The 20,757-nt window shown below is 37.4% G+C and overlaps 1 long non-coding RNA gene across 1 annotated transcript; it reads right to left on the bottom strand.

Moving 5' to 3' along the window:
• Nucleotides 1–4,459: 4,459 nt before the first annotated feature.
• On the bottom strand, nt 4,460–20,192 carry LOC123573979 (uncharacterized). The gene is made up of 2 exons (XR_010587408.1): nt 19,627–20,192; nt 4,460–4,759 (listed from the first exon to the last, which is right to left on the bottom strand). It is a non-coding gene; the product is annotated as an uncharacterized lncRNA (long non-coding RNA).
• Between the last annotated feature and the right edge of the window lie 565 nt (nt 20,193–20,757).

The raw sequence follows: 20,757 nt of genomic DNA, 5'->3' as shown, positions 1-20,757 counted from the left end.
AATGCATCATACGTCTCAATTTTTCAAAATTTCCTTCACTTTAATCACATATTTCCATATGATTTTAGAAAGAGGTGAATGGTTAGTTTCTATGCAGTATTTTGAATGTATAGGAGTTAAATGTCACTTTTGATAGAGTTTTCCCTTGAAATTTGAGCTGTGCTTGCTTGAAATATGAATATATTTAACTAGAAAAGCAGGCTGCTACAAGTTCAATGTAAGAAATCTGTCGTGTAACAATTTGAGAATGAGGATGACACTAAATGTAAAAGGTTTCTTATCATATGTGTCCAGCACCATAGCCTGAGGACAAAAGCCAACTGCCAGATTAGAGGAATATTGTGATTTTAGTATACAAAACTAGCTTTCTTATTTTTTGCTTCATAGCCAATCTATTCTCATTATTCTTACTACAAAAGTTCCTAAATTGATTTTACATTAAAAATTTTATAAATATAAAATGTATTATGATACCTACTTACGGTATTGGAATATCCTGATGTGGATGTCTTTGATGAGGTAGCTCAAGTAAATTATTATATTCTCATTATTGTTATATTTATCATTTACCCATTTGTGGCAGAGCCTGGTTGTTGTACCTTCAAATATCCATTCTCTTCCTCCATAGGAACAGAATCTTGCATTTATATGGAGGCAATACACCCAAATAATGGACTTAGCCTTCCTTGCAACCAGGTGTGGGTGGATTCTCTGTTCAAAAAGATCAAAATGGAAGTGTTGTGAGTTATTTTGGGAAAATCTCTTTTAAAAGGAGAGAGTAGATCCTTCTTTCCGCTTATTTTTTCCCATTGCCTGGATTGTACACCTAATGCCTGGAGCTCCAGCAGCTATTTTGGAACATGAGGTGACATTGAGAATAGAAGCCATAAATGACAAAACAAAATGTAGAAAGATCCTGGGCCTCTAACACCATGAAGCCTTAACACTAGCATTGAACTACCAATTTCCTGCCTTCTATTATGTGAAAGAGGTATAAACTTTCATCTTATTTCCACTGTTACTTTGGGTCTTTCTGTTACATATGGTCAAACCAAATCCTACTAAATAAACCATTATTTTAATGAGGTATCAGAAACTTTTCAAGAGAACTTTCTTTGTATTTCTATTAGTGTGTCGAGGTGCCTTCATTGTGTGGTGTTTTGTTTTGTTCATCTCTAACCTCCTGGTCCTATCTTCCCTTCTCTAATACTCTCGTTAATTTCTCTTTAAGATGTCAGCTATTTTGAGGACCCTTATTGCTATACTCCTGTTTTCAGTATTACTCTAAGGATCTTATCATTTTCTCAGATATCTCTCTTTTCTCTGAAATTTGCCTGGGGCCGCAGCATAAATCTACAGTTACAACCATGAAGATAGAACTTGCTCATTAATTCAGAGGGCAGGAACTTGTGAACACAACTGTTCTAAGTGATATTTTATTTAATAGGATTTGTGGATACTAATTTTTAGATAGTGTTTCTAGGATGATAGATTAGCAAATAATGAGTTGAATACAGACAGTCTTGATTTCAGCCAAGCATTTGATAGTCTCTAATGAGAAACTGCATACAAAGAACCCTGACCAAGGAGTCTAGAGCTTTGACTCCCGGCTCTGACATTCATAGCTATAAGAAAAGATATCTTTTGACTTGGAAGACATCGAAACTCCTTGAGCCTCTGTTTCCTTATCTGTAAAATGAGCTGTGATAATGATAAAATGAGCTGTGATAAATATTAAATGAGTTAATGCACATGTAATAATACAAACATTTTTGTTTTTAATTCTAACGTACTTTGCAAACATAATGTACTTTGCAAACATAACATACTTTGGGTCAATGGTAAAAATCTGGGTCCAGAACTAAGTATAATCTTGCTAGCTATGTGATTTGGGCCAAATTATTTAATGTCTCTGAGCCTCAGCTTTCTTACCTATAAAATGAAAATGACGATAGTACAGCCTTACATGGGCTGTTATGAGAATTAAATGAAATAATGTATGTGAAGACTCCAAGGCAGTACCTGGTACTCAAAAAATGAAAAATATTATGGTTATATATACCATATATATTATGGTATAAAAAATACTTGTGGTTATTGCCATTATTATTTTCTTGGAGATAAATGGTGAACTTGGAGAGAAATGTCTTGCTGACATTTAGAGTAGATAAATGGATGTATAGTTGACCCATACTATAAAAAGAATATCTATTACTAGCTTAAAATCAACTTAAAGGAACAAATTGGGTAGAATCTTGCAGGCTCAGCCAATGTTTTTATTAATGTGATGTGTGAAGATCAAGTTTGCTTATTACATGTGATCATAACACCAAGTTGGGAGGAATGAAACCATGGATGTAATATAATGGAAAAGACTTGGAGTTTGAAGACTTTGGCTTTGAGACCCAAAATTCAACCATATGACTCAGTTTCTTCATCTGTAAAATGATATTAACACTAGCAAAATACCAGGAAGATGCATTGTGAGTATATGTTTTAAAGTATCTCACATAATTCATGACTCATTCTGAAAAATGACAGTAGGTTTGCTTGTTTACCATTTAAAGTAGATCCAATAAATGGCAATAATATAAATACCATTTACCAGCTTCAAACTTATGCAATTTCTTTTAAAAATAGGAAATTTGAATTATTTCAAATTTTATTCACAAAATGTACCTTTACTAGTATTTCCAATTCATGTACTAAAAATTTGCATAAAATGAATCAACCTGGGCTGCTACTCAGGAGATGGCTGGATTGTTTGGATTCTGAAACCAGTCTGAAACATTGGGAAGATTTGAGAAGAGCAATTTGACCAAAACCTGATGGTTGTTCCTAAAAAGATCAATTTTGATAGAAGACTGACAATATACTTTTTTTTTTTTGGTTTCTCAGCCTTATCTCGGAGACAATGATGCCCTGCTGGTGTGGGGTAAAAGCTGGTTGGAGTTGACAGATAAGCTAGATTTATGTATTAAGTTGGATAAAACTGAAATTTGAAGCTATACTGGGTACCTGTTATTTTCCTGTTTGTCATTCAGACTACAGGAAGGGTCTAGCCACAGATATCTACCAACAATGGCTATATCAAATGCATTCTTTCAGTCTTACTTGACTTCTAAAGCCTTGTGTTTTTATGGCTTTGCCATAGCTACTGTGGTGAAGAACTCTATGTGGGCCCATGCATTTCTCTTACCTGAGGCTAACGCTCAGAGTCTCTGGCCTGTCTTAGCATTACTAGATTTCTATGAAGTCCTACAAAGAAGACTAGCTGCTAGTGGCTGCTGAAGTGGCCACAGCCTGGGTGTTTAGAGGAATCCACTCCTCATAGAGCAAATCTTGATTAGGGAGAAATAGGAATCAGGATGGAGCTAGCAGATAAATTCCCTCTCTACTTCTCCCTGCAGTGGACTGTTCGGAGTTATGATTTTTCCATATAGCCTGTCCAGACATGTCCTGCATGGCCAAGTGGGAGTCAAGCAATGCTTGTTTTGGAATGGTAGCCAGTGTGATCAATGCATTATCTTACATTTGCTTTCCATCCTCTGCTTCTTCAATTGTCTTTTCCTTTTCTCTTGTTGCCCTGGGATTACACTTGTCCATAAGCCTTGCCTCACACTCATTTTTTTTTTCTAAAGAACTCAGACTAGAGCACTTACTATGAGCAGTAAATTCAGCTAGGTACTGAGTCCGTACCTTCTAAAAGCTACCATTTAGGTTAAGAGACAGACACATGAAGCATACACTACAATACAAAGCCACGCATGATGACAACACATGATCTCATCTTTGAGATCCTCCAAAACTTGGGTAGTTATCTCGGGTTCTGGTGATTTCTTTTTGCACTACTCATCACATCCTGATTTGCCTCTAACGTTGCAGTTAGTCCTCTGAGATTTATTTAAACTCTTCACCTTATGTGAAGGCCAGCATTTTCCTTGGAGTTTCAATATTTTGAATGTGTTTGTTTCTGTGGATATTTTGCTTTAGAAAATATGCCACTTAGTTTTTCTTTAATAATAGCATTTTATCATAGTTCTCTTTTCAAATCAAATTACTGTCAGATTTTTTGGCTATTTGTCTGAGTCAGATAATTGAGTATAATGATGTTGTTTATCCATAGACATTGTTTAGACTAATTTTTGTCCTGCTTTGTGAAATTAATTTAGCAGTCCTTGCAGCCGAGCTAGCTGCCTATATGGTACTATGGTGGGTGTTTTGGACCCAGACTTTATATTTTTGAACACAGTTGTCTTGAAGTGGAGACAAAAATGTGATTCAATTTGAAAAGTACCAGAAATTTGCTTTAGTTGACTAAAGGTAGAAGATAAAATGTGTTGTGTGGGAAGTCTTTTTCTTCATTTTGGGAGGATTACTTTGTTGAATTGTCTTATTCATGTGGATATAAATTAGGTATATAGGTTAAATATTGCTGCTTAATAAATCATCCTAAAACTTGCAACAAGAACAGCAATTTATTTTTCACAAAGTTTCTGAGGGTCATTAACTCAAGAACAGCTTAGCTGGGTAGTTCTGGCTCAGGGTCTGCCATGAGATTTGTTAATCCATCACTTGGCAGTTACGATGTTGATCAGGGCTGTAGTCTTCAAAAGCCTTTACTGGGGCTGGAAGATCCATTTCCAAATGGGCTCACTCATAGGGTTGGCAAGTTGATGCTGGCAGTTGGAGGAGGCCTCATTTCCTCATCACTTGGATCTCTCCATGGGGCTGTTTTGGTATTCTCATGACATGGTAGCTGGTTTCCCCAGCATGAAAGATCAAAGAGAAAACAAGGATGGGGTAGAATGTTTTAAATGCCATAGCCTTGAAAATCACACATTGTCACTTCCACTGGATTCTACTGGTTGCACAGACCAACCCTGATACACTGTAGGAGGGAACTATACAAGGAAGGTAATGAGCACCAAGAGGCAAGAGTCATTAGGGAGCCATCTGGAGGCTGGCTACCACATTAAATTTTATCAGTTATTTTTCTTGAAAGCCTTTTAACTATGGAGTAATCCAAATGCAAATCTCATCAGACAGTGATGAGAGGTATTTTGTTTGATAATAACATTCTCAAAGGCTGACCTGATAGGAGATCAGCATGCATCTCTGCAGAGATTAATTTAATGGTAAGTGATTTTTCTTCCTCCTCTGCTGGAGAGACCACAAGTGGTAGTGAGAAGGGAAAAAACGAGATGCCCACTGGAAGGATTCATGGGGATGGGGTAAAATCTTAAGTTCTTTGCAGTTATAACTTGAGTAACTCAAAGTTCCGGTGGCTCACACTTCCGGCAAAATTCCCACAGAAAGTTATGTGATTCTCGAAAGGGGCCCTGGCTTCATGCATGCCCACAGTCCAGCCCATTAGGAGCAATCATCACATGGGACTGTTGTGTTCTCTCTCATGTTCCAGCTTCCCTGAGTCCACATCTGCAGCCTCCACTTTGCCTGTGATAATAGTGCCTATTATAAGAATGCCAAAATCTTCACGGAATATACTTTTTCCCTGAAGCTACAAATCCCCTAGGAGCCAAAGGGATGCTGGGCCCAGTGCAGCAGTCACACAGGGAAATCAGCCCCTTTTCTAACTTTTGGGTCCACATCATTGCCAGGGCCCTGAAGCTGCACCACCTGTGCCCAGACCATCGCAAAGTGTTTCATGAAAACAGGTCCTTTTTGCCTTTGATTAACTCTCCACCAAAAATGCACAAGGACCAACAGTAGTATTTAGGCACAGTTAGTCTAAAACCACAATCCAAAAGGAAACATGCCTCCAAAGGAAATGGTGTTTGCAGAAAATCAGTTTGTCCTATAACATAGATAACATTTTCTCATCTCGGCTTGAGCATTCTTTTTTCCTTGAGTGGTACTCTCAACTATTTCTGTTTTCATTATGGCCTGTGACTTGCATACCCAAGGACCCTTTCTAGTAGGCCTTCCTAGAACAAAGAATGAGTCTTCTGTAATGCCTTATCAAAATCTCTACTTCTAAGGCCTGTTCATGCCTGTAATCCCAGCACTCTGAGAGACTGAGGAGGGAGGATCACTTGAGCCCAGGAATTCGAGATCAGCTTGGCAACATAGCAAGACCCTCCATCTCTAAAAAAATTAAAAATTAGTCAGGCACGGTGCTTCGGTGAGCCATGATCATAGCACTGCACTCCAGCCTGGTGACAGAGTGAGATCCCGTTTCAAAAAAACAAAAATAAAAACAAAAATTCTACTTCTTGCATATCAAAAGCTCTTGCATAGCTAGACTAAATTCTTCTTGGTCATGGTGTATAATTCTTTTTACACATTGTGGGATTTGATTTTCTACTGTCTTAGAGGATTTTGTGGCTAAGTTAATGAAAGACACTAGTCTGTAATTTTCTGTTTTCTGGAAGAGATTGTGTAAACTTGGTGTTAAATTTTTGGTAGAATTCTACAGTGAAACCATCTGATAATTGATTGGCTTCTCCTTCCTGCTTTCCTTCTCTCCCTCCTCCCTTCCTTCCTCTTTCTCTTCCTTCCTTCCTTTCTTTTAGTAGATTTTATTTTTTAGGGCAGTTTTAGGTTCACAGCAAAATTGAGCAGAAGGTACAGAGATTTTCCACATGCTCTCTTGTCCCCATGCGTGGGTACCCTTCCCCATTATCTACTTCCCTCACCAGAGTGGTGCATTTGTTACAACTGATGAACCCACATTGACACATTATTATCACCCAAAGTCTGTGGTTTACATTAGGCTTTATTCTTGGTATTATACCTTCCATGGATTTACACAAATGTATAATGACATGTATGCACCATTATAGTACTATACAGAGTTGTTTCACTGCCCTGCGAATCCTCAGCCTATTCATTCCTCTTTTCCCTGGCAACCACTGATCTTTTCACTGTCTCTGTAGTTTTGCTTTTTCCAGAATGTCATATACTGTAGTATATGACACACAGCACAGCACATAGCTATGCATAGCACGTAGATTTTTCAGGTTGGCTTCTTTCACTTAGTAAAAAGCATTTAGGTTTCCTCTATGTCTTTTCATGGCTTGACAGTCATTTTTCTTTAGTGCTGAATAATATTCCATTGTTTGGATGTACCACACTTTATTTATCTGTTCATCTATTGAAGGACATCTTGGTTGTTTCCAAATTTTAGTAACTGTGAATAAAGCTACTATAAACATTCGTGTGCAGGTTTTTGTCAATTATATCCAGTTGATTGATGGGTCATTGAGTTCAACTATGTCCTTATTGATCTGTCCTAATGGATCTGTCCATTTCTGACAGAGGGGTATTGAAGCCTCTAACTACAGTATTGGATTCACCCGTTTCTCTTTGCAGTTCTATTAGTTTTTGCCTCCTTTATTTTGATGCATGCTTGTCAGGTGACAGGTTGTTATGTGTTCTTGGAGAATTAGGCCCTTTATCATTACATAATACTCCTCTCTATCCCTGAGAACTTTCCTTGCTCTGAAGTTTGCTCTCACATTAATATAGCTAATCCTGCTTTGTTTTGGTTAGTGTTAGCATAGTATATCTTTTTTTGTTCATTAACTGTTAATGTATGTGTGTCTTTATATTTAAAGTGGGTTTCTTGCAGACAATGTAGAGTTGGGTGGTTTTTTTGATCAATTTGGATAATCTGTCTTTTAAATGGTACACTTACACTACTGACATTTAAAGTGATTATTAATATATTTGGATTAATATCTAGCATATTTATTACTGCTATTTGTTCCCCCTTTTTCTTATTCCATTTTTGTCTTCCACTCTTTTTCTACCTTTTGTGATTTTGATTGAATATTTTATGGTTCCTTTTTTCTCCTTTCTTCACATATCAGTTGTATTTTTTTTTTTTTTTTACCTTTTTCTTAGTGGCTGCCCTAGAGTTTGCAATATATATTCACAACTAATCCACATTCAAATAACACCATACTGCTTCACAATTAGTGCAAGTACCTTATAGTTAAAAAATAATCACAATTCCTCCCTCCCATCCTGTGTGTATCACTGCTTGCATTCATTTCACTAACACACACACACATTCACACACACACACACACACACGCACACACACACACGCACACAGAAGGATACATAATCAAATACAGCAGACCCCTCTTATCTTCAGTGGATACCTTCCAAGACCCCCAGTGGATGCCTGAAATCAAAGATAGTACTGAACCTGACTGGCATTAAGTGGAACACACTTCTGTTCACATCTTCCACCCATAAATTTAATGCCTTTTTCATCTTAACAAAGTACTTATCATGCACTATGGCTGTAACTTTTGCAATCTGAAGTCTGACAGCAAAACTAGCATGCTTTTTTTTTTTTTTTTTTTTCTGCACAGTTCACGGATTGAAATTCATTCTTATTATAGAATGTAGCAGCCTTGGCATATGGTTTTTTCCCTTTCCCTATTAAGTAAAAAACTCACCTTTTCATTTAAAGGCAGCACTTTAAGGCTTCTCTTGGCCCATTCAAATTGCCACCATCATTACTTTTGTGCTTTGGGGCCATTATTAAATAAAATAAGGGTGACTTGAGCACAAGGACTGCGATACTGAAACAGTTGATCTGATTGCCAAAATGGCTACTAAGTGGCTGACATGTGGTTAGGGTATACAACAGAGGTCCCCCTACCCGCCTCCGTTGCGGACCTGGATCTGTTTGTGGCTTGTTAGGAACGGGCCCGCAGAGCAGGAGGTGAGCACCCGGCAAGCATTACCGCCTTAGCTCCACCTCCTGTCAGATCAGCAGCGGCATTAGATTCTCATAGAAGCTCGAACCCTATTGTGAACCAGTAGGCTAGGGATCTAGGTTGACTGTTCCTTATGAGAATCTAATGCCTGATGCTCTGAGGTCGAATAGTTCCATCCGGAAAGCATCCCCTCACCACCCCGCCGTTCTGTGGAAAAATTGTCTTCCACATAACCCGTCTCTGGTGCCAAAAAGTTGGGGACCGCTAGTATACAGCATAGATTCTCTGGATGAAGGGATGATTCATGCCCCAGGCAGGATGGCATGAGATTTCATCACACTGCTCAGAACGGTGGATAATTCAAAACTTCCAAATTGTTTATTTCTAGAATTTTCCATTTAATATTTTATTTTATTTTATTTTTCTGAGACAGGGTGTCTCACTCTGTTGCCCAGGCTGGAGTGCGGTGGCGCCATCTTGGCTCATTGCAACCTCCGCCTCCCGGGTTCAAGTGATTTTCCCGCCTCAGCCTCCGGAGTAGCTGGGATTACAGGCATGTGCCACCAGGCCTGGCTAATTTTTGCGTTTTTAGTAGAGATGGGTTTTGCCATGTTGGCCAGACTGGCCTCAAACTCTTGTCCTCAAGCAATCCACCTGTATTGGTCTCCCAAAATGCTGGGATTACTCGTGTGATCCACTGCCCGCAGCCTCCATTTAATATCTTCGACCTTGGTTGACCATAGGTAAAGGAAACCGAAGAAAGTGGAATTGCAGATAACTGGGAACTATTGTACATTGTTGCTATTATTGTTTTGAACAAACTCTTCTCTGTGGGATTAATTAAAATAAGAACAAATAAAACTTTTAATTTTACCTTCACTTGTACCTTCTTTCTTGTTCTTCCTTTATGTAGATATGAGTTTCTGACCTATATATTTTCCCTTCTCTCTAAAGAACATAACATTTCTTGCAAGGCAAACCTATTGGCAATCCATTCCGTCCATTTTTATTTGTCTGAGAAAGTCTTTATTTCTCCTTCACTTTTGAAATATAATTTTGCAGAATTCTAGGTTGGCTTTTTTCTTTTTATCTCGACACTTTGAATGTTTCACTCCATTCTCTTCCAGCTTGCATGGTTTCTGAGAAACTGAATGTAATTCTTATCTTTGCTTCTCTGTAAGTTAGGTGTTTTTTTCCCCTCTGGCTTCTTTCCTGATTTTTGGTTTATCTTTAGTTGTTCTGTAGTTTGAATATGCTGTGGCATAGTTTTTTGACATTTATACTGCTTGGTGTTCTCTGAGCTTCCTAGATCTGTGGTTTGGCATCTGACATTAATTTGGTAAAGTTCCCAGTTATTATTATTTCAAATATTTTTCTTCCCTTCCTTTCTTCTCTTTCTTGTATTGTCATTACGTGTATGTTATGCCTTTTATATAGTTGTCCCACAGTTCTTGAATATTCTGGAGGGTTTTCAGTCTTTTTTTCTCTTTGCTTTTCAGTTTTGGCAGTTTCTGTTGAGATATCCTCAAGTTCAGAGACTCCTTCCTCAGCCATGTCCAATATACCAATAAGTTCATTATTCTGTAGTTCCGTGTTTTCGATCTTTAGCATTTCTTTTGGGTTTCTTCTTAGAATTTCACCTCTCTGCTTACATTTCCCATCTGCATGCATAGTGTCTACACATTAAAGCCCTTATCATCTTAATCATAGTTGTTTTAAATTCCCAATTTGGTAATTCCAACGTCCCTGCTATATCTGGGTCTGGTTCTGATACTTAACTCTGTTTTTCCACATTATATTTTTCACCTTTTAGTATACCTTGTAGGTTTTTCTTTTTTGATGTCATCTGAAATAAAGATAATTTATTTTTTACTTTTCAAACTGAAGGTCTTTTTTTTCCTTGCATGATTTTCCTGGCATCACCAGAACGATGTTTAGAGGAAATAATAAAAGTGAACATTCTTATCTGGTTCTCAGTCTTCTGAGGAAAATGTTCAGTGTTCAGTCTTTCATCATTAAAAGTGAGACTGAAGCCTGGCGCTGTGGCTCACGCCTGTAATCCCAGCAATTTGGGAGGCCGAGGCAGATGTATCATTTGAGATCAGGAGTTCAAGACCAGCCAGGCCAACATGGTGAAACAGTCTTTATTAAAAACACAAAAGTTAGCCAGGGGGTAGTGGGCACTCCTGTAATCCCAGCTACTCTGGAGGCTGAGGCAAGAGAATTGCTTGAGCCTGGGAGGTGGTGGTTGCGGTGAGCCGAGATTGCACCACAGCACTCCAGTCTGGGCGACACAGTGAGATAGAGTGAGATCCTGTCTCAAAAAAACAAAACAAAACAAAACAAAAAAAGTGATGCTGGTCACAGATTTGGAGTCTTTATCAGTCTTCTGTAAATAGCAATCATTTTTTTTTCTTTCTACATAATTTTTTCTTGATAGCCTTACATGATGTACTGGGTAAAGAGAACTTCGTAGATAAGCCTTTAGTAATGTGGTGGTAAGGTGTGAGGTGAAGGGAAGCCTTCCATATCCCTATGGTTAGGTCTCAGTCTTTTAGTGAGCCCATGCCTCTGGACTGTAAGCTTGGGGAGTGCTTCTCAGTTTTTTCCCCTTTAGGTGGGACAGGATAGCTAGAGGAGGCTTAAGTTGGGTATTTTTCTTCTGTCACTAAGAAGGCTTGAGCCAGCTGGGGTTGGATATTTCCTTTCCCCAGGTCAGCTAGGCTCTGACAAAACCCCAGCAGGTTAGGCTGTGATTTGTTTCTTCCGAGGGCAGACTTTGTTAAGAAGAACAGAATTCTCTGGAGCATTCAAAATTACGCATTTTCTTTCCCTTTGCTGGAATCATTAAGGGATGTTTCTCTGATATTTACTCTCACAAAAATGTGCCATCTTCCCCATCCCCCATGACTGGGTATCCCTGGAGTTTTTTTTTTTTTTTTTTTTTTTTTTTAATTATACTTTAAGTTCTAGGGTACATGTGCACAACATGCAGGTTTGTTACATATGTATACATGTGCCATGTTGGTGTGCTGCACCCATTAACTCGTCATTTACATTAGGTATATCTCCTAATGCTATCCTTCCCCCACCCCTCCCTATAATAGGACCCGGTGTGTGATGTTCCCCTTCCTGTGTCCAAGTGATCTCATTGTTCAGTTACCATCTATGAGTGAGAACATGCGGTATTTGGTTTTCTGTTCTTGCGATAGTTTGCTGAGAATGATGGTTTTCAGCTACATCCATGTCCCTACAAAGGACACTAACTCATCCTTTTTTATGGCTGCATAGTATTCCATGGTGTATATGTACCACATTTTCTTAATCCAGTCTGTCACTGATGGACATTTGGGTTGATTCCAAGTCTTTGCTATTGTGAATAGTGCTGCAGTAAACATACGTGTGCATGTGTCTTTAGAGCAGCATGATTTATAATCCTTTGGGTATATCCCCAGTAATGGGATGACTGGGTCAAATGGTATTTCTAGTTCTAGATCCTTAATGAATCGCCACACTGTTTTCCACAATGGTTGAACTAGTTTACAGTCCCACCAACAGTGTAAAAGTGTTCCTATTTCTCCATATCCTCTCCAGCACCTATTGTTTCCTGATTTTTTAATGATTGCCATTCTAACTGGTGTGAGATGGTATCTCATTGTGGTTTTGATTTGCATTTCTCTGATGGTGAGTGACTTCCAGACTTGTCCACACTGAGCCTCCAGCAATTTGTCAATTACAGTTCAGGTTCTCCCACCCTGCCACCAGTTTCACATAGGTTTCTGCTCACAAGCTCCTGCTTTGGTAAGTTATGATTCTCTGTATTTACCTGTCTTCCAAATTTTGGGGGCAGCAGTTTGCCCTATGAGCTCACTTCTCTTATGGACCTAAGAGGAGCTGTTGATTTTTCAGGTTATTCAGTTTTTTACTTGTTATTAGGGCAGAGTGACCACGTCAAAGTTTCTTATATGTTGGACCAGAAATTGGGAGTCCAAGATTTCTTATTCAGAAGTTTTAAATTATGAATTTGATTTCTTTAATGGCTATAGGAGTAATTTGGTTATCAATGTAATCTAGGCTGAGTATTGGTAGTTGGTTTTTTTAAGGAATTGATTGGTCTATTTCTTCCAAGTTGTTGACTACATGAACATGAGGTTGTTATGTAGTGATATGGTTAGGCTTTGTGTCCCCACCCAAATCTCATCTTGAATTGTAATCACCATAATCCTCATAATCCCCATGTGTCAAGGGAGAGACCAGGTAGAAGTAATTGAATCATGGGGGAGGTTTCCTCCATGACGTTATTGTGATAGTGAGTGAGTTCTCGTGAGATCTGATGGTTTTTATAAGGGGCTCTTCCCCCTTCTCTTGGCACTTTTCCTTCCTGATGCCTTATGAAGAAGGTGCCTTGCTTCCCCTTCAGCTTCCACCACAACTGTAAGTTTCCTGAGGCCTCCCCAGCCATGCTGAACTGTGAGTTAATTAAACATCTTTCCTTTATAAATTACCCAGTCTCAGGCAGTTCTTTATAGCAGTGTGAAAATGGACTAATACATGTAGTATTTCCTCATCATCCTTTTACTGGCTACAGGATCTGTAGTGATATCTTATTTCATTCCTGCTATTGATAATTTTTGTCTTCTCTTTTTTTATTTTTACCAATATCACTAGAGGATTATCAATTTTATTCATTTTTTTAAAACCACCTTCTTATTTCATTGACTTTCTCTATCGTTTTCCTGTTTTTTATTTCATTGATTTCTGCTCTTATTTATTATTTCATTTCTTCTGCTAGGTTTGAGTTTGTTTTGATCTTGTTTTTCTAACTTCTTGTCGTGGGAACTTAGTTTATCAATTTGAGATCTTTCCTCTTTTTTAATGTAAGCATTAGAAATGCAAGTGCTGTAAGTTTCTCAGCATTTCTTTAACTGCATCCCACATATTTTGATATGTTGTAATTTTAATTGCATTGAAATTCTATGTTTTTAAAAATTTTCATTTGAACTCCGTCTTTGACCCATGGGTCATTTAAAAGTGTGTTGTTTAATTTCTAAGTATTTTAAGAAAATTTTATCTTATTACTGATTCCTGGTTTGTTTCTGTTATGGTTAGAAAAACACTCTGTATGATTTTAATTTTAAAACATTTGTTGAGGTTTTATGGCCCAGGAGATGGTCTACCTTGGTGAATGTTCCATGGGTACTGGAAAAAAGTGTCTATTCTGTTGTTGTTCTGTGGAATGTTTTATATGTCAATTGGATACTGTTGATTAATTATATTTTTCAATTATTCTATATCCTTGATGATTTTCCATCTAATAGTTTTCTCATTTGCTGAGCGATCAAAAGCTCTTTAGTTTTAAAAAGAGGCTTTTTGGAAGAATCATCATTCTCAATAATAAACAGTTAAAGATCAATTTCAAAGCAACTTGTGCTTTCTTTCCTTCTAGGAATGTCTCTGTTGTTTCCAAACTCAGGCTAAAATCAATCAGTGGTCACTCTCTCCTTTTGTAAATAACCCAAATTATTTTCTAGATTCTTTATTTTGGATGCAACTGAATAACCCTCCAGCCTGACTTATATTTATAGGTTGCTATTTTCTTCCCACATATTTACACAGTCTGCTAGTTATTCCCCATACTGCCAAATGTCTTCTGAAATAATCAGCTGTCAAAGGTGAGAAAAATCTGTTAACACATGATGTGTGGCATAGCACAGAGCTGTGATAAAAAATGATCTGGAGTATTAAAAATTCAAGCTGTCCTCTTCTAGCTAAGCTTTAAGTAAGTGCTAGTCACCTGCCCAAGGTCATCTGACTTTTGCCAGATTCTCTGTACTTTGAACGCTCTTATAATACTTCTTATGTGGCACCGTTTACAATTTTCTTGCATACTGTCTAGATATTTTACATGGAAGTGCTAAGGAAACTGTGCTTAATGTCTTGGATCCATCAGGTCTCCTGGGCCAGAGCTCTGGGAATCCCTAGTTGGCGGTTTCTCTGTTATTGCACACATTGCACGTATCTCCTGTGGATTCTGCCTCCAAAATACCTTTCAAATTTATCTCTTTCTCCTCATCTCCACTGCCACTGACTTGGTTCAGGCCCTTATCAAGACTTTCCTGGATAATTCCAATAGTATACACACTGGTCTCATCTTGCTTTAATTCATCCTCCATGTTACTACTGTGAAAATAATCTAAATGTAAATAAAATCACATTTCTCCTTCTTAAAGTCCTTCTATAAATCCTCCCATAGATACTGGGATCAAATTCAAGCGATAAGTTAGCTGACAGATATTTGCCTACCTCTCTAACCTCATTTTCACCAACCTCCCTTCTGTGCTTATTTGCAGCCACTTAACCTGCAATTGCGTTAAGTTTAGGCTGTTTAGTGCCCTATGCATTAGCAGTTATTGTTCCTTCTGCCTTACATGCATTTTCTACTCATCCTTCAAGACGTAGATCAGGCATCATCCCCTCTAAAATGCCTTTCGAATGTGGGTTGGATGTTTCTCCCATGTTCCACAGCATCTTCTACATGATTCTTTCCATATGAGATGCAGTACTGCATTGTGTTGCGGGCTGTGAAGCCACAGTATGTGAGTGTAAGTTGCCCCCCTTTTTTTTTTCAGAGTCCCGCTCTCTCACCCAGGCTGGAGTGCAGTGGTGTGATCTCGGCTCACTGCCACCTCTGTCTCCTGGGTTCAAGCAATTCTCCTGCCCCAGCCTTCCAAGTAGTTGGGATTACAGGCCTGTGCCACCATGCCTGGCTAATTTTTGTATTTTTAGTAGAGACAGGGTTTCCCCATGTTGGCCAGGCTGGTCTCAAACTCCTGACCTCAGGTGATCCACCCACCTCGGCCTCCCGGAGTGTTGGGATTACAGGCATGAGCCACCGCGCCCAGCCATAAATCACCTTTTTAAAATGACTATCTGTGTGACCTCTGCAAGTTTTTTAGCTTTTTTCATTCCTCAGTTTCCCTGTCTGTGAAGTGACTATCTCATGTGTCACTTCACATGTGTCACTTCACAGTATCTGTCTCATGTGATTGCTTTGGGTTTTATATTGAGGTCACAAACATGGAGTCCTTAGAATTATGCTTATGTCAGAGTCAGAGCTCAATGCCTGTCAGCTGTTCCCAACAATTTGTTTTATTTTCAGTTTGCTGTTTCATAAGATCCTAAGCTTTCAAAGGGATGGAATTAGTCTTTGTTTTCTCAGCATCTAGTACAAGAAGGCATTCAGTACTTTGTGAATGCATAAATGAACTATAAGCACCATATGTAAGGTGTTATTTTACTTGGTGGACTTTCATATTCCCTGTACTTTCTGACACATTTAGCTCATACAAGAACAAGCTAGCAGTGTGCATAGCAAGTCTTTAAACAATTATAGTAAATTATAGCATATATATTATATATTATATTATTTATTGCCAAAGCAAATTTTCTTAACTTAGTGAAGAATTATCTGTAAATTTGATAGAATTTTATTTTTTGGGTGATTTGTTTTGAAAAGTCAGCACTATTCTTTCTTGTTGGTGTGTGGCATCTTCTATGATACCGTGTGCCACTAGCTTCAAATTATGACAAAATCCACATATTGCTCATGTTGTTGGCATAGGGGAAAATTCTGTTTCCTATCTTCTTTGAATCTCTCACATATTTTTGCATTTTACACAATGTTTTATAATCACATCATGTGTCCAATAGACTAAAAACAAGCAAGCTCCTGCCATCTCCCTGAGAAAAGACTGCTAAATGGCACAAGATTTCATTTTCCAGCAACATTGTCTGGCAAATACACAAGACGTTCATCTTCCTCCATTTCTAGATTAATATGTTTTTATTTAATAAAACTAACCACATTGTGTAGCAGTCCATAATCTTCTGGATGTCTATATTAGAATTAGGTTTGACTGTGAATGATAGAAACTCAAAATAACAATGGCTTAAACAAGTTAAAAGCTTATTTCTCTTATGTAAACAGAAGCAGTCCTGAGCTAGAATGGCAGTTCAATCATCAGAGACCAAGGCTCTCTCCAGCATGCTGCTCTGCCATCCTTAATACACAGGTTCAACTCCTAGTTTAAAAGAGCTGTTCCTTTCCAGCCTTCACATCCTCAGTCCAGCCAGCAGGAAAAGGAAAACACTCTGTTGCTATTTAAGGACACTCCCTGTAAGTTGCATATGCATTCCCAATTATCAGAACTTGGTCACAGGGCTACATCCAGCTCAAGGGAAGTCTTGGAAATGCAGTCTTTGTCCTGGGTGGCCATGTGCTCAGCTGAAAATTGTGGATTCTATTTCTGAGAAGGAGTAAATGTATATTAGATGACTACTACCAGTCTGTGCTACTTTGTCTTTGCCATTTAAGTGTCTCAGCTTACTCGGGTCCAAGATTTAAAAAATTGTGGGTAAAATGGCCTATTGATGTAAAAAATATGTATTTGATCCTTCAGAAAGGGTCAAAATTAGAGTGTTAGCTAGTATGAGACTCTTTTTAAATTTTAGAAGCTATGTTAATTTTATGAATTGACTCCAAAATATCTTTTAAAATATTAATATTGTTATAGCAAATGTTTCTCATAAAGGAGCAACAAGAAAATAAACTGGCATATGACACCAAAGGCACAGGCAACAAAAGACAAAGTAGACAAATTGTACTTCATCAAAATCAAAAGTTTTGTGTATCAACGACCAGGTGCAGTGGCTCATGCCTGTAATCCCAGCACTTTGGGAGGCTGAGGTAGGAGGATCACTTGAGCCCAGGAGTTTGAGACTAGCCTGGGCAACATGGCCAGGCCCTGTCTCAAAAAAAAAAAAAAAAAAAAAAAAAAAAAAGAAAAAGAAAAAGGAAAAAGAGATACCTAAGATATCTGAGAAGGGAGAAATATCAAGAATATGTGAAGAACTACAACTCAACAACGAAAAAACCATACGATCCAATTTTAAAAATGGGCAAAGGACTTGAGTAGACATTTCTCTAAAGAAACTATATAAATGGCCAAAAAGCACATGAAAAGATGCTCAACATCACTAATCACTAGAGAAATGCAAAAACAAAAAACAAAAAACAAAACAAACAAACAAAAAAAAACCACAAGGAGATACCACTTTTCACCTATTAGAATAGGTATTATTTAAAAAAAAAAAAAAAAAAAAAAACAGTAAATAAGGATTGGCAAGGATGTGGAGAAACTGGAACCCTTGTGTAGGGCTGCTGGGAATGTAAAATGTTATGACCTTGGTAAAAAACTGTATGATGGTTCCTCAAAAAGTTAAAAATAAAATTACCTTATGATCCAGGAATTTCACTTTTGAGTATATACCCGAAATAATTGAAAACAGGGCCTCAAATGGACATTTATACACTCATATTGATAGCAGTATTATTTACAATAGCCAAAAGGTGGGAGCAATCCAAGGATCTATCAGCGGATGAATGGATAATACAAATATTGTGTCTACATATAATCAAATATTATTCAGCATTAAAAAGAAAGGAAATTCTGATGCATATTACATTATAGATAAGCCTTATAGACATTATGTTAGGTGAAATAAGTCAGTCACTAGAGGACAAGTACTGTCTGCTTCTACTTATATGAGGTATCTACAATAGTCAGATTCATAGAGACAAAAAGTAGAATGGTGGTTGCCAGAGGCTCGGGGAAGGAGGAGTGGAGATATTTTGTTTAATGGGTATGGTTTCATTTTGGGAAGATGAAAGGGTTCTGGAGATGGAAGATGGTGATAGTTGTACAATATGAATATATTTAATGCCACTGAACTATACTCTTAAAAGTGGTTAAAATGCTAAATTTTATGTAAATTTTATATTTTACCACTTTATATAAAAATAGTTTATATTTTTATGCACATGCATTTATATAATCAATCTCGAAGCCATTTCTAGAATTTTTTCCCCAGGAATCTTGATCTTATTTTGAAATGTTATTTTTAAAAAAATGCTATAAAACATACACAAAACAGAGATAATAACATATGGAAAATTTCTAGTTCCCTTTACTTAATGTTAATACCTCAATTTGTAGTAAATATTTTCTGTGAATGATTAGACCATTGCCCCAATTGTTGAGTGCCATTTGTATTCATCCCTCTCATTCCAGTGATTTGAAAAGCCAACTATGAACTTTTCATATCTGTGAATTGAACTGAACTAAAAAAGCTTTAGAAAACCTGACTTATTATAGATTCTGCAAAAGTAGCAGCATTGTGCAGACCAAGAGTTGGAAAACTTTTTCTGTAAAAAGCCAGATGGTAAATAAACATTCTAGGCTTTGTGGGCCACATAGGACTGTTGAATAGTCTTTAAAAATTTTTTTAAAAAACATCCCTATAAAAATATAAAAACTCTTCTTAGCTAGTGGAGCCTTGCAGTAAAAGGCTATAATTTGCTGACCTCTGGAAGACCAGGAAGCCCTTCTGTCACCAAGCCACAGTTAATAGGTAGATGTGGGCATGTGATAAAGGTAAGCCAATCTTTAGGGTGCTAGCAACCTCTCTCTAGGCCTGACTCAAGTAGAATGAGTGAAGCATATTGGGTTTATTTCCTGAAACTCTGATAAGGAAGCATGTAGAAGTAAGCCACCCCAGGAGGAACAGAGTGGGTCCTAAGTGAGAGACGAGTGGGTGGTTATTCCCTAGAATAGGCTCAGTTCCAGTCCCACTGCATAAGTATAATAAACCACTTTTTCTTGAGGGAATTTATGTGTTCCTTGTTACCAGAAGAACCTAAATTACTTTCATCCATTACAAATGTAAATTGATACAACACAAGACAGCCTGGCAATATTTAATAAAGTTGAATATGGGCATATTAGTGATCCAGCAATTCCATGCTTAAATAGTTTTCCTAAAAAATTATTGGATATGTATACCAACAGATATTTATAACAACACTCACAGCATGTAGCAGAAGGTCCACAGAGACTCTTTCAACCTGATCAAATCCCAGCTCTGCTCCTTACACAGCTGTGTGACCTCGGATAAATTGCTTAGTTCTCTGTGCCCCATTTTCCTCACCTGTGGGGTGAGAACAATTATTTTATTCTTACAAGGTTGTCATGGGGGTTAAATAAGTTAATATACATAGAGTGCTGGGCACAATCCAAATGCTATATTTTTAGCTATTATTACAACTCTCATTATTATAGCATCATTGTTCATAATAGTAAAATACTGAAAACAAGCTAAACCTCTATCAGTAGAGCATGGGTAAATAAATTGCAGTATGTTTCTACTATAGAATCTTATAGCATAGGAGTAAAAAGAATGAACTAGACCCACGTATATCAATAGGTACAAATCTTGGACACATAATGTTAAAAGAAGAACACATGTAGTATGATCCCTATGTTATAACATAAGCAAAATTAAACCTATTCTTTAGAGACACACATATAGGTAGGAACAGTACAAAGAAAAAAATGGGAAAGAAACAAAACTCAAGATAGTGAAAAGGCAGATGGGATTGGGAAAGAGCTTCAGAGACCTTTGTGAAGTTCGTAAGTTCATAAATTTGGTGGTAGGTTCATAAGTGCTCTATGTTATAAACATGGAACAATTAACCTCAATGAACCAAATCTTTAAGAAATTTTCTTCAAGAAAATTTACATGGATATAAACTGAGCTGGTGGAAAATCCAGAAGAAAGAATGAAAACAAATAGTTTTAATAGTTAATATGCTCTTCCAAGAATTCATTCAGGAACTAAATTGGTTGAATGGAATTTGCTCTATGAAATACTTTTTGATGGAAATTTATCACTGCTAGTATACTTATTAGGATGTTTGTCTAAATATGTCTCAATAAATTCAAAGTCATTATGATCTGATGGTCATATTTAGATGAATAAAATCATCCTGTGCATAGTTAACAAAAACTTAATGGTACAACAGACATTAAATTTATTTAATGAGCTTTACATATTCATAGGAAAAACAAGGTTTTGACAGAAGTCTGGGTGGGAATCAGGTGTCAGGAAAACCTAAATGGTCAACTAGCTTTAAGGCAAAATAGCAAGAAAGTATTCATCT

This window comes from Macaca fascicularis, chromosome 6 (assembly GCF_037993035.2).
Source record: "Macaca fascicularis isolate 582-1 chromosome 6, T2T-MFA8v1.1".
NCBI classification, from domain to species: domain Eukaryota; kingdom Metazoa; phylum Chordata; class Mammalia; order Primates; family Cercopithecidae; genus Macaca; species Macaca fascicularis.
The sequence above is the reverse complement of the archived record's forward strand: the minus strand, read 5'-3'. Positions and strand labels throughout refer to the sequence as shown.